Below are 12,491 nucleotides of genomic sequence, written 5' to 3' on the forward strand. Positions count from 1 at the left end.
GGATGATATGAAGATTGGCAGCGTCATTGACAATGAGGAAGGAAGAAGTTATAGAAGGATATGTACAGATTGGTCAGATGGGCAGATCAGTAAACATGATTTAAGATCATTAGGTCTACGTGCCCCTCCACCCCTCCCACACCAACCCACCCTCCACTCCTGACACCTTCTCTTGCCACCACAAGAGGTATAAAATCTGTGCCCACACCTCCCCCCTCACCTCTGTCAAAGGCCCCAAAGGATCCTTCCACATCTGGCAGAGATTTTCCTGCACATTCAAACACCTGTCTACTGTTTCCATTGCTCTCGATGCGGACTCCTGTACATTGGGGAGACAGGTCGCCAACGCACGGAACGTTTCAGAGAACATCTCTGGGGGACACCACCAAACAACCTCGCTGTCCTATGGCCGACCACTTCAACTGCCCCTCCCATTCCGCCCAGGACATGTTAGTCCTCGACCTCCTTTACTGCCAAATCTAAGCCACCCGACACCTGGAGGAAGAGCGTCTGAGCTGCTGTGCTTTTCCAGCGCCACAATTTTTGACTCTGATCTCCAGCATCTGCTGTCCTCACTTTCTCCAACTAGCTTAAATCAGTCAATTAATTTAAACCAAATGCTTATAGACTGAAAGCCAATTAAATTTAAATCAGATGGTTTTGACAACCTCGGACCATTGTACAAAAATTGATTTGTCATCCAAGGTATATAAGGAGAGGGTTTTTGAAAATTGGGTCAGAGGGAACTGCCATCTGAGAAATAAACAGCACACATACAGCACGGTGCGGCACGGTGGCACAGTGGTTAGCACTGCTGCCTCACAGCGCCAGAGATCCGGGTTCAATTCCCGCCTCTGTGTGGAGTTTGCACGTTCTCCCCGTGTCTGCGTGGGTTTCCTCCGGGTGCTTCGGTTTCCTCCCACACTCCAAAGATGTGCAGGTCAGGTGAATTGGCCATGCTAAATTGCCCATAGTGTTAGATAAGGTGTAGATATAGGGATATGGGTGGGTTGCGCTTCGGCGGGTGTGGTGTGGACTTGTTGAGCCAAAGGGCCTGTTTCCACACTGTAAGTAATCTAATCTAATCTAATCTAATAATTCCCTGGTCTATCGCTACCTCTCTTCTTGTAAAGTGGAACCATATTAGCTGTCCTCCAGACCTCTGGCAACTTCCCTGTGGCTGGAGAAGAATTAAAAATTAGTGTCAGCAGCCCTATGATTTCCTTCCTCATCTCCCACAGTAGCCAGGGATAGGTCGCATCTGGATCTTGAGATTTTTCAACTATTAAATCTGCAAAACTTCCAATACCTCCTCACTCTCTATATCAAACTCCTCACGAACCTCACAGTCCATCACCTTCTCAAATTTTGTACCTACATCCTCCTTCACCTGAGTAAAGACAGATGTGAAGTTTAATACTCTCCAAATGTCCTCCTCCTCTGACTTCTTCTCCAATTGAGCCCTACCTCTTTCCCCTTGATATACTTCTAGAATATGTTAGACATCTCTCTAATCTTTCCTGATGAAGGGCTCATGCCCGAAACGTCGATTCTCCTGCTCCTTGGATGCTGCCTGACCTGCTGCGCTTTTCCAGCAACACATTTTCATCTCTCTAATCTTGCCTGCCAATATTTTCCCACATGTTCCCTTTGTTCTCCTAACTGCCTAATTTAGATCCTCTCAGCATTTTCAATACTTCGCTAGGGCCTCCATTGATTTGTTGCGTATGCGTTTGGTATATTTTCCTTTTCCTTTTTATCCAGTCCTGAATATTTTGGACATCCCAGGTTCTCTGGGCTTGTTGCTCTTACATTTCACCTGAATGGGAACATATTGGGCCTGTACTCTCCCCAGTACTGTTTTGATTGTCTCCCGTTGTTCTGAAGATACACCCTCCAGTAAGAGTTCCTAAATCCCACCCTATTTTACTAAAATCTGCCTTCCCCCAATCTAAAACACTTTTTTGTTGGCCATCTTTCTCTTTTTCGATATGTTATAAACAGAAAAGGTCGAACCCCTATGATTATTAAAACCGACATGCCCAGAGAAGCTTTATAATCTGTTAAAAGTGTGGTTTGGTGAAAGAAAATCCATGATCTTCACTTTATAAGCAACAAGTAACAACTTATTGATTTAACCCTAACAGTGAACAAATTAACTGAATTACTAGCAAACTGAACAACTCCCCCCTAACTGCTAACTGTTCCCAGACCGGACCAAATTCTACTGGGATACTGTTCCAATTAACACAAGTCCCGCTTATATAAACCCAAGTAATAATAAAAAATAAATTAAAACTTAGTCTCTCAAAGTCTACACAGAATGTGCCTTCTGGAATGCTCTGCCTTCACTGCTGTCTCTCTAGTCAGAAAAGCCTTTCTTCTGCTGTTCTCAAGTCACAACAGCTTTCTTCTGCTGATCCTACTGTCAGGAGTGTTTTCTCTGTGACTTCTTCTCTCAGGATTCTTAGCTAGAAGTGCCGTGGTTCATGGATAGATGGTGCTTTCTTAAAGAGTTTAGAGATAATTTGTAAGAGCTAGATGTTTATTTCTCAGATGGCAGTTCCCTCTGACCCAATTTTCAAAAACCCTCTCCTTATATACCTTGGATGACAAATCAATTTTTGTACATTGGTCCGAGGTTGTCAAAACCATCTGATTTAAATTTAATTGGCTTTCAGTCTATAAGCATTTGGTTTAAATTAATTGACTGATTTAAGCTAGTTGGAGAAAGTGAGGACAGCAGATGCTGGAGATCAGAGTCAAAAATTGTGGCGCTGGAAAAGCACAGCAGCTCAGACGTTCTTCCTCCAGGTGTCGGGTGGCTTAGATTTGGCAGTAAAGGAGGTCCAGAACTAACATGTCCTGGATGGAGTGGGAGGGGCAGTTGAAGTGGTCGGCCACAGGACAGCGAGGTTGTTTGGTGGTGTCCCCCAGAGATGTTCTCTGAAACGTTCCGTGAGTTGGCGACCTGTCTCCCCAATGTACAGGAGTCCGCATCAAGAGCAATGGACACAGTAGACAGGTGTTTGAATGTGCAGGAAAATCTCTGCCAGATGTGGAAGGATCCTTTGGGGCCTTTGACAGAGGTGAGGGGGGAGGTGTGGGCACAGATTTTACACCTCTTGTGGTGGCAAGAGAAGGTGTCAGGAGTGGAGGGTGGGTTGGTGTGGGAGGGGTGGAGGGGCACGTAGACCTAATGAGGGAATTATGGAGGGAGTGGTCTCTGCAGAATGCTGACAGGGGATGGGAGGGAAATATATCTCTGGTAGTGGGGTCTGATTATAAGTCGCAGAAATGGTGGAGAATAATGCTTTGTATCTGGGGATTAGTGGCGTTGAAGGTGAGGACTGGTGGGTTCTATTCTTGCTTGGGTTGGAGGGGTGGGATTCAAGGGCGGAAGTGTGGAAAGTGGAGGAGATGTGCTGGAGGGCATTGTTGACCACACGGGAAGGGAAATTGTGATCTTTGAAATAAGAGGTCATCTGGGATATCTTGGAGTGGAATTGCTCCTCCTGGGACCAGATATGGTGGAGGCAGAGGAATTGCCAGTAAGGGACCTCTCTGTCTCCATACCGACAATTGACTCAACACAGACATCTATTTCAAACCTATCGACTCCCACAACTACCTGGAGTACACCTTCTCCAACTCTTTCTGCTGTATGAAAGCTTTCGCTTACTCAACCAAACGCCACATCTACTATGTTTGTTGCTCTCAATGTGGCCTCCTCTACATTGGGCAGACAGGACGCCAATTTGTGGAATATTTCAGGGAACATCTCTGGGACAAGCATCAATCAACCCCACTGCCCTGTGGCTGATCACTTCAACTCATCCTCCTACTTCGCCAAGGACATGCAAGTCCTGGGCCTCATCCACCGCCAAATCCAAGCCACTTGACGCCTGGAGGAAGAACGTCTCATCTTCTGCCTTGGGATCTTCCAACCACATGACATTAACATTGACTTCACCAGTTTCCTCATTTCCCGTCATGCCCGCCTCATCCCAGGACCAACCCTCCAATTCGGCACCACCCTCTTCCTTCCCACATATCCACTCCACCCTCCCTTCTAAGCTATGACTATCACCTACTCACCGTCTCCATTTACCACGAGCCCCACTCCATCGTTCTACTTATCTCACTCCCCTTCACCACCACCACCCCCACATTCCTGATGAAGGGCTTTTGCCTGAAACATTAATTCACATGCTCCTCAGATGCTGCCTGATCTGCTGTGCTTTTCCAGCATCACACTTTTCAACTCTAGTTCAAACTAGTTGACAAATCATCAAAACAAGCCTAAGATTTCCAATCACACAGCTAATTGATACATGTTTCAATTTCAGAAGTGTCTGTAATCTGCTGCTACTTAACAGACACATTTTTCTGTATAAATCTTAGAAAAACACTTTACCTCTTAAAGGAACCACACACTCTTCCACCCCTATCATTTTTGCTTTCACAAACCAATTCTAGCTTCTTGCCTTCCAATTCATGATTACTGTGCATAACTTCATAACACAAAACGCAAACCAAAAATGTATGGTGTAGTAGTCACTAAAATGCTCTCCATCATGCCATCTTCAACACCTGTCTGACATCACTCCTCAGGATTTGGTCTAGTCCTTATAGAGGTTTATAAAATCATGAGGAGCATGGCTAGGGTGAATAGACAAGGTCATTTTTTTTCCCCAGGGCAGGGGACTCCAAAACTAGAGGGCGTAGTTTTAAGTTGAGAAGAGAAAGATTTAAAAGGGACCAAAGAGGCAACTTTTTCATGCAGTATGGAATTAGCTGTCAGAGGAAGTGATGGAGACTGGAACAATTACAACATTTAAAAGACATCTGGATGGGTATATGAATAGGAAGAGTTAGAGGGATATGGATCAAATGTTGGCAAATGGGACAAGATTAATTTGGGATATCTTGTTGGCATGGGCGAGTTGGACCGAAAGGTCTGTTTCTGTGCTGTACAATTCTGTGACTCTCTATGACCCTATCAATTTTTTTGAATTCACTCATAAAACATGGGCATTGCTGGCTTGCAGCATCTACTGAGCATCTCTAATTACACTTGAGAAGATGGTGCTGAGCTGCCTTCTTGAACTGCTGCAGTTCACATACTGTAGGTTGACCCATAATGCTCTCAGAGAGGGAATCCCAGGATTTTGACCATGCAACAGTGAAGAACACCACCATATTTCCAAGGATGTGAGTGGCTTGCAGATGGTGACGTTCCCATGTATCTGCTTTGCCCTTCTAGATGGACGTTGTGGTATGTTTGAAATGTGCTATCTAAGGATCCTTGGTTAATTTATGCAGTGTATCTTGTAGATTGTACACACTGCTGTTACTGATGGAGGGAGCAGATGCTATGGAGGTGGTACCAATCAAGTGAGTTGCTTCCTCCTGGATAGTGTCAAGCTTGAGTGTTGTTGAAGCTGCATCCATCAGGAATGCATTCCATCACACGTCTGAATGCATGCCTTGTTGATTTTGGACAGGTTTCGATGAGTCAGGAGGTGAGCTACTGGCTGTATTCATAGGCTCTGACCTGCTCTTGTAGGCACTGCGTTTACGTGATAAGTCTAGTTGAGTTTCTGGACAATGGAAGCCCAAGGATATTGATAGTGGGGGATTCAGTGATGGTAATACCATTGAAGCAAGAGTGTGGTGCTGGAAAAGCACAGGAGGTCAGGCAGCATCAGAGGAGCAGGAAAATCGACATTTTGGGCAAAAGTCCTTCATCAGGAACCATTCCTGATGAAGGGCTATTGTCTGAAACTTTGATTTTCCTGCTCCTCAGATGCTCCCTGACCTCCTGTGCTTTTCCAGCACCACATTCTCAACTGTTATCTCAAGCATCTGCAGTCCTCACCATTGAATGTCAAGGGGCAATTATATTGCCTTTTATCAGGGTTAGTCATTGTCTGGCACTTGTGTGGTGCATATGTTACTTTTTAATCATCTCAAGCCCAGATATCGTCCAGAACTTGTTGCATTTGAACATGGACTGTTTCAGTATCTGAGTCATCGCTAATCGTGCTAAACATGTTCACGAATGTTTGCATAATCTCCACTTCTGACATAACATCAGCTCATTAATGAAGCAGTTGAAGATGGTTGGCTTTTTCAATAGAGGGTGGTGCGTGCATCAATACCACTTTATTGATGATCGAGTGACTGATGGGGCAGTAATTGGCTGGGTTGGACTTAAAACCACTTTTTGTGTACGGGACGTATCTGAGCAATTTCCAATATTGAGATGCCAGTGTTGTAACTGCACTAGAACAGCTATTCAAGGTTGCGGCAAATTTTGGAGCACAAGTTTACAGTATCATTGCCAGAATGTTGTCAGGGCCCATAGTCTTTGCTATATCCAGCGCCTTCAACAATTTCTTGAAATCACATGGATTAAATCGAATTGGCTGAAGAATGGAATCTGTACTGCTTGGGACTACTTGAGGAGGCTGAGGTGTACCATTCATTTGGTACTTCTGGCTGGAGGTTGCTGCAAATACATCAGCCTACCATAGCACTGTTCCCTCACAGCACCAGTGACCGAGTATCTGTGTGGAGTTTGCACATTCTCCCCGTGTCTGCGTGGGTTTCCTCCAGTTGCTCCAGTTTCCTCCCACAGTCTAAAGATGTGCAGATTAGGTGGATTGACCATGCTAAAACTACCCAGTAGTGTACAGGGATGTGCAGGTTAACTGGGTTCAGCATGGTAAAATCCCCATGCAGGGTTATGAGCATGGGTTGGGGGTAGGGTCTGGGTGGGATACTCTTCAGAGAGTATAGATTCAGTGGACCTAATGGCCTATTTCTGCACTGTAGGAATTCTATGTATTTATTATTCTTTTGCACTCTCCCTCCTTTTGCACAACTGAGACTTCTCATTCCAGGCAACATTCTGGTGAATTTCTCCTCATCGTTCTGTTTGAGTAGTGACCAGAACTGCACACAGTATTCCATCAGTGGCATACCCAATGTTTTAGAAATAAGACTTCTTTGCTCCTGTATTGTACACTCCAGCCAATGAAGACAGCTATTTTTCTAATTGAAAAATGTGGAATCAATCTAGGTGAATTTTTCTCAACCAATTTCAGCACAACAAGCTTGGTCCAAGCTGTTTACTACAATCAGTGGTAACTGAACCAGCCACTTCTCATAAGAGACCAAAACCAAGGTTGTACTCTTAAACTCTAAAGGTTCCCTGGTATAGGTTCTCAGTCCAGCTGAGGCCTTGCACAAACTTAAGGCTTGGAGTTCAGAGTGAATTTTGCTAAAGAATGCTTCTGCAATCACTGAAATGCCTGTGCCAGTATTGACCTTTATTTGAACTGGGCGACCATTTGATCAGACGTTTATTTTGATTGGTTCTGATTTTCACTTTCTTAAGCAATTTAACTGTTCCAAACCAGATATAGGTGGATTTTCCAGGGTGTGCACTCTCCTGGATATTGGCCTAGGTGTTATCTTGCTCAATCTAGGTCTAGTAGGTCTTTTGCTGTCTCATATCTGCATATCTGACAGCAACAACAACGGCTTGACAGGCTGGATCCAAAGAACATTTTAACTGTTTGGCCAAGTCTCGGTTTTATTTTGAGGTTGTGCTATGGGCTGACCTACAGTGCCTCTGTTCAGGATGTAACCTGAGTGAGGCAATGCAGTTGCCTTCACATAAGTGGTGTTCCTCAAACTCAATCGGACTGGTGAGAATGTCCACTTCCATCGGAATACCGTGCTACTCATGTGTTCCAATTGCCTCATTTTCCAATGATAAAGCCAGTTGTCGTCTCTGTTTGGAGTCTGGTTGGGCTTCAGTTAGTACTGTAGAGGTTTTGCATGGTTGCATCATTAATTGCACATATCAAACAGTCTCTCAGCATCTCATTAAGAGTTAAACCAAAGTCACATGTCTCTGCCAGTTGTCTTAACCGAGTCAAAACTCCCAACATGGATTCTCCCAGTTCTCAAATTGCCATGTAAAACTGATAGTATCTTAGAATTAGAGGTCATAATATTCCTTAACTAAATCTATCAATTCCTGAAAGATTTAAGGATCTTGTGCCTCTGGAAAGTCAGGCTCTGAATAATTGAAAAAGCTTTGGGTCAGGAGAATTTCTCATTGCTTTTCATCTACCCCAATGTCATCAGCCCGGGGAAACTAATTAATTCTTTCCACATACTGGGTGCAGTCTTCATCTGCAGGGTCAAATGAATCAAGCTTCCCAAATAACAGCATGAGGCCAGAAATGCTTATCCCAACTCATAGACAACTGTTGCAGGTGAGTTTCTTCAAGAGTATGCTTTTCTCTTGTCACCAATGAAATAATTCCACAGAGGCTGGTATCCCATCACAAGTCACCCTTTATTTACATGTACCTTGACACTGATCCAGTTCCTTCAGAGCCAGCTCTCAGAGTGAACATGACATCTGACACTCCTGTTATTCTCTGTCAGTCATGACTCCCTAGTTGGACCAGAGAGTTGCGACAGAGAGATCTGAGTCTGTTGACTACTGTGCAAGATTGTGCAATCAGTTTCTGGATTGTTGTCTGTAGTTAATAAGGTTTGAAATGGCAGGAGAACTTGGCCACATGGAATATTCCTCTTGCAATATGTGGGAAATGAGGGACACTTCTCATATGCAGGAAATGTGTTGAGCTGCAGCTCCCAGTTTGGCACAAGGAATGCCTGAAGCTGTGGATGAACTGACAATGGTGCATCAATGAGGCTGAGAATGTTGTGGATAGCATGTTTAGCGTGCTGCTCACACGCCAGTAAGGGCTATGAGATAGAGAAAAGTTGGGTGACCCCTCAGAAGATCACAAAGCTTGGGCAGGCAGTGCAGGAGTCTCCTGTGGCCATTCCCCTCCCAAACAAGTGCACTGTTGGAGGGTTGCCCTCTCTAGTAAAGCAGCAGCAGCAACCAGATCAGTAGTAGCCTCAGAGCAGTAAGAGCAGTAGCGATATTAGACTCTAGAGTCAGGGGCATAGATTGGCATTTCTGTCACTGCAGGCGAGTCTCCAACATGCAATAATGGAACAAATATGTGGTCAGATTATGGTGCCAGGATCAAGTATGTTTCTATGGGTGTAAGGCAGAAGAAGTTAAAGTTTGGAGTAATACATATAACTATGATGCTGTAGTTGTTACAGAGACTTGGTTGGTTGGGGGGTGGGGGGGGGGGGGGGGCAAGACTGGCAGCATAATATTCTGGGATTTAGATGTTTCAGACGAGATAGAGGGGGATGTAAAAGAGACAGGGAGTTGTGTTACTGATCAGAAAGAATATCACAGCTATACTGAGGGAAGACATTTCAGAAGGTTCTTACAGTGAGTCTATGTGGATGGAGCTCAGGAATAGGAAGGGTGCAATCACTTCCATGGAATTTTAATACAGGCTTTCTGACAGCCAGCAGGCAATATGGAACAGATATGTGGTCAGATTATAGGAAATATGTACAACAACAGGATGGTTATGGTGAGTGATTTTAACTTCCCCTCTGTTAACCAGGACACGCTTAGTGCTACGAGCTTGAATGGGGGTGGGGAATGTGGAGGTTCGTTATGTGCTTCCAGGAAGACTTTTTGAAACAATCTGTAAATAGTCCAATGAGGAGGGCTCCATTCTGGACCTGGTATTGGGCAGCAAGCGCAGCCAGGTGATCCATGTCTCAGTGGGGAGTAGTTCAGGAACAGTGACCAGAATTCTGTACATTTTTAATTACTTATGAATAAGGACAAATATGGTCCTTAGGTGAAAGCGTGAAGTTGGGGGAAGATTAACAATCACAATATCAGACAGGAACTGGGGAATATAGATTGTGGGGTGGTTGTTTCAGAGTAAATTCCAGCCTCGGATGACTGTCTATGTGGAGTTTCACATTCTCCCTGTGTCTGCGTGGGTTTCCTCCGGGTGCTCTGGTTTCCTCCCACAGTCCAAAGATGTGCAGGTTAGGTGAATTGGCCATGCAAAATTGCCCGTAGTGTTAGATGTATTAGCCAGAGGGAAGTGGGTCTGGGTAGGTTACTCTTCGGAGGGTCAGTGTGGATTGGTTGGGCCGAAAGTCCGTTTCCACTCTGTAGGGAATTTAATCAAAATTCACATCTGGCTGTGGGAATCTTTTAAAGGCCAATTGATTTGAATTCAGCACAAACATGAAGATGAAAGAAAAGCCTGACCATATTCAGGGACCTTGGAAACAAGAGTAGTTGTGGGCTTGTGCAAAAAGAAAAAGGAGATATATATAAGGTTTAGGAAATTGAAGACAGTCAGGGGTCTTAAAGAATACAAAGACAGCAGGGAAAAACTTGCACAATGAATTAGGAGGGCTAAAAGGGGTAATGAACTTCCTTTGGCAACAGGATTAAAGTAAATCATAAGGAATTTTACACTTAAACAGCAAGAAAAATGGGGGAATTTATGGGTAGATCAAGAGGAAGTGGGCATGAGGTCCTTAACAAACACTTTGTATCGGTATTCTTCGAGGAGGAGGACATGGTAATGGGGAGTCTTGAGAGGGTGTGTTGATTTCTTGGGCATATCAATATAAAAATTGAGGTAGTGTTGAGTGTTTTCAAAAACATGAAGGTTAACAAGTCCCCAGGACCTGATGGGATCTAGCCCAGAATGCTGAGGGAGACAGGTGAGGACACTGTTGGGGTCTTGTTTGAAATTTTTGTATTCTCTTTGGTCACAGGAGAGGTCCCAGAGGACTGGAGAATAGCCAACATTGTTCTGTTTTTTAAAAAGGCAATACGGATAATCTGAGGAATTACAGACCAGTCAGCCTTATGCTTGTACTAGAGAAATTATTGGAGAACATTATTAGTGATAGGAGTTACGTATTCGGTAAAATATGAACTTAGAAAATTCCATTGCCTTAACAAAAAGATGTTTAATAGAATCCCTACAGTATGGAAACAGGCCAGATGGTCCATCAAGTTCCCATTGACACTTCAAAGAGGCATCCCACCCTATCCCCATAACCCTTCATTTGCCATGGCTAGTCCACCTAGCCTGCACCTTCCTAGACACTATGGGCAATTTAGCATGGCCATCCACTTAATCTGCACATCTTTGGACTGTGGGAGGAAACCAGTGCACCCCGGAGGAAACCCATATAGCCAGAGGGAGAATGTGCAAACAGTCGTCCAAGAGTGGAATAGAACCTGGATATGTGGCGCTGTGAGGTAGCAGTGCTAACCACTGAGCCATTGTGCCATCCCTATGAAATGTGGACAATGCGCATTGCCTGGACAACGAAGCAGCAGAGCAGCCCTGTTTCTCCTGCTTGGTATTAATCCAGGGACTTTTTGTATGGCCATAGAAACACAGTGTGGCTACTGACCCACTGGAGATTCCATGTTGACCCTCATCAGAGATCACTTTAGAAGAAACAGATTACATTTTGTTGTTAGAAAATTATGTTATTTTCTCCAATTAATTTTTTGAATGAAGGCCCTGTCAGTATAAACAAGATTGGATGTTGAAAAATGCGAGCTGGTTAGATTCAATGGTTTCGACTGACCTATAATTTTGCATATTCCCTGACCATTTTGTTTTATACTTACAAAGTGTCTGGCTTGGATCCACTTCAAGTTTCAACATTGAACTCATTAGCTTATCACTGTCTTGCAGCATATATTCCATGAAATATATTGAGGGCAAAATGTGATTCCTGTGAACATGAGCCTGATTTGGCGCTGTACAGCCTTAGATTACCTAAAAACATGTCACCAATACTGATTCTTTGAGATTTCAATTCCAATTTGCTGTAAGTAAAAATTATTTGTTGACACATTAAGTGAGCTGACAGATCTTTTGGCAAGATGAACTACATCTGAAACACATTCATTCCCTTCTGGTCGACACACATGTTTTTCTGTAGAACTTGCACATTTTACAGTGTGCTAATTCCAAGAGAAGCAGAAAACATTCACACAAACCAGAAAACAGAAGGACTTGCGCAAATGAGAAGTGCCGGTTAGTTGACATTATAAGGGTGAATGGCAGCCACTAGTAAGTTAACAGAGATTTCATGACTGCTGACAACTATCAGTTTTTCAGTTAGTCTACACAAACCATTCTAACGAAGTTGCACATTATTTATTTGGTGTATGCCAACTTTGACTATTTTGATACAGTATTAAAAGTAGTCTGAGAAAGTAGTAAATTGATCAAAGAGACATTTCATCTTTCACCTCAAACATGGTAGAAACATGTTAGCTAAAACAGGAATAAGATAAATGCATGGCTGGAGAAATGGTATACCAGGGATGGGTGTAGATTCTTAAGGCATTGGGACCGTTTCTGGGGAAGATGGGATATGTACAAGCCTGACAGAGTGCACCTGGGCAGAGCTGGAACACATATCCTCGTGGAGGCTTTTGCTAGCTCTGTTGATGATGTTTTAAACTTGTATAGTGGGGGGTTGGAGACCAAGTGTAGGCTTAGATGGGTCAGATTCAGATCAGG

General features: G+C 43.9%; 1 protein-coding gene across 1 annotated transcript in view; it reads right to left on the reverse strand.

Moving 5' to 3' along the window:
* Positions 1-12,491, reverse strand: part of fndc1 (fibronectin type III domain containing 1) — a 332,979-nt gene that overhangs the window by 54,844 nt on the left and 265,644 nt on the right. The gene's annotated exons all lie outside the window — the stretch shown is intronic.

Source organism: Chiloscyllium punctatum, chromosome 11 (genome assembly GCF_047496795.1).
Source record: "Chiloscyllium punctatum isolate Juve2018m chromosome 11, sChiPun1.3, whole genome shotgun sequence".
In the NCBI taxonomy this organism is placed as follows: Eukaryota; Metazoa; Chordata; class Chondrichthyes; order Orectolobiformes; family Hemiscylliidae; genus Chiloscyllium; species Chiloscyllium punctatum.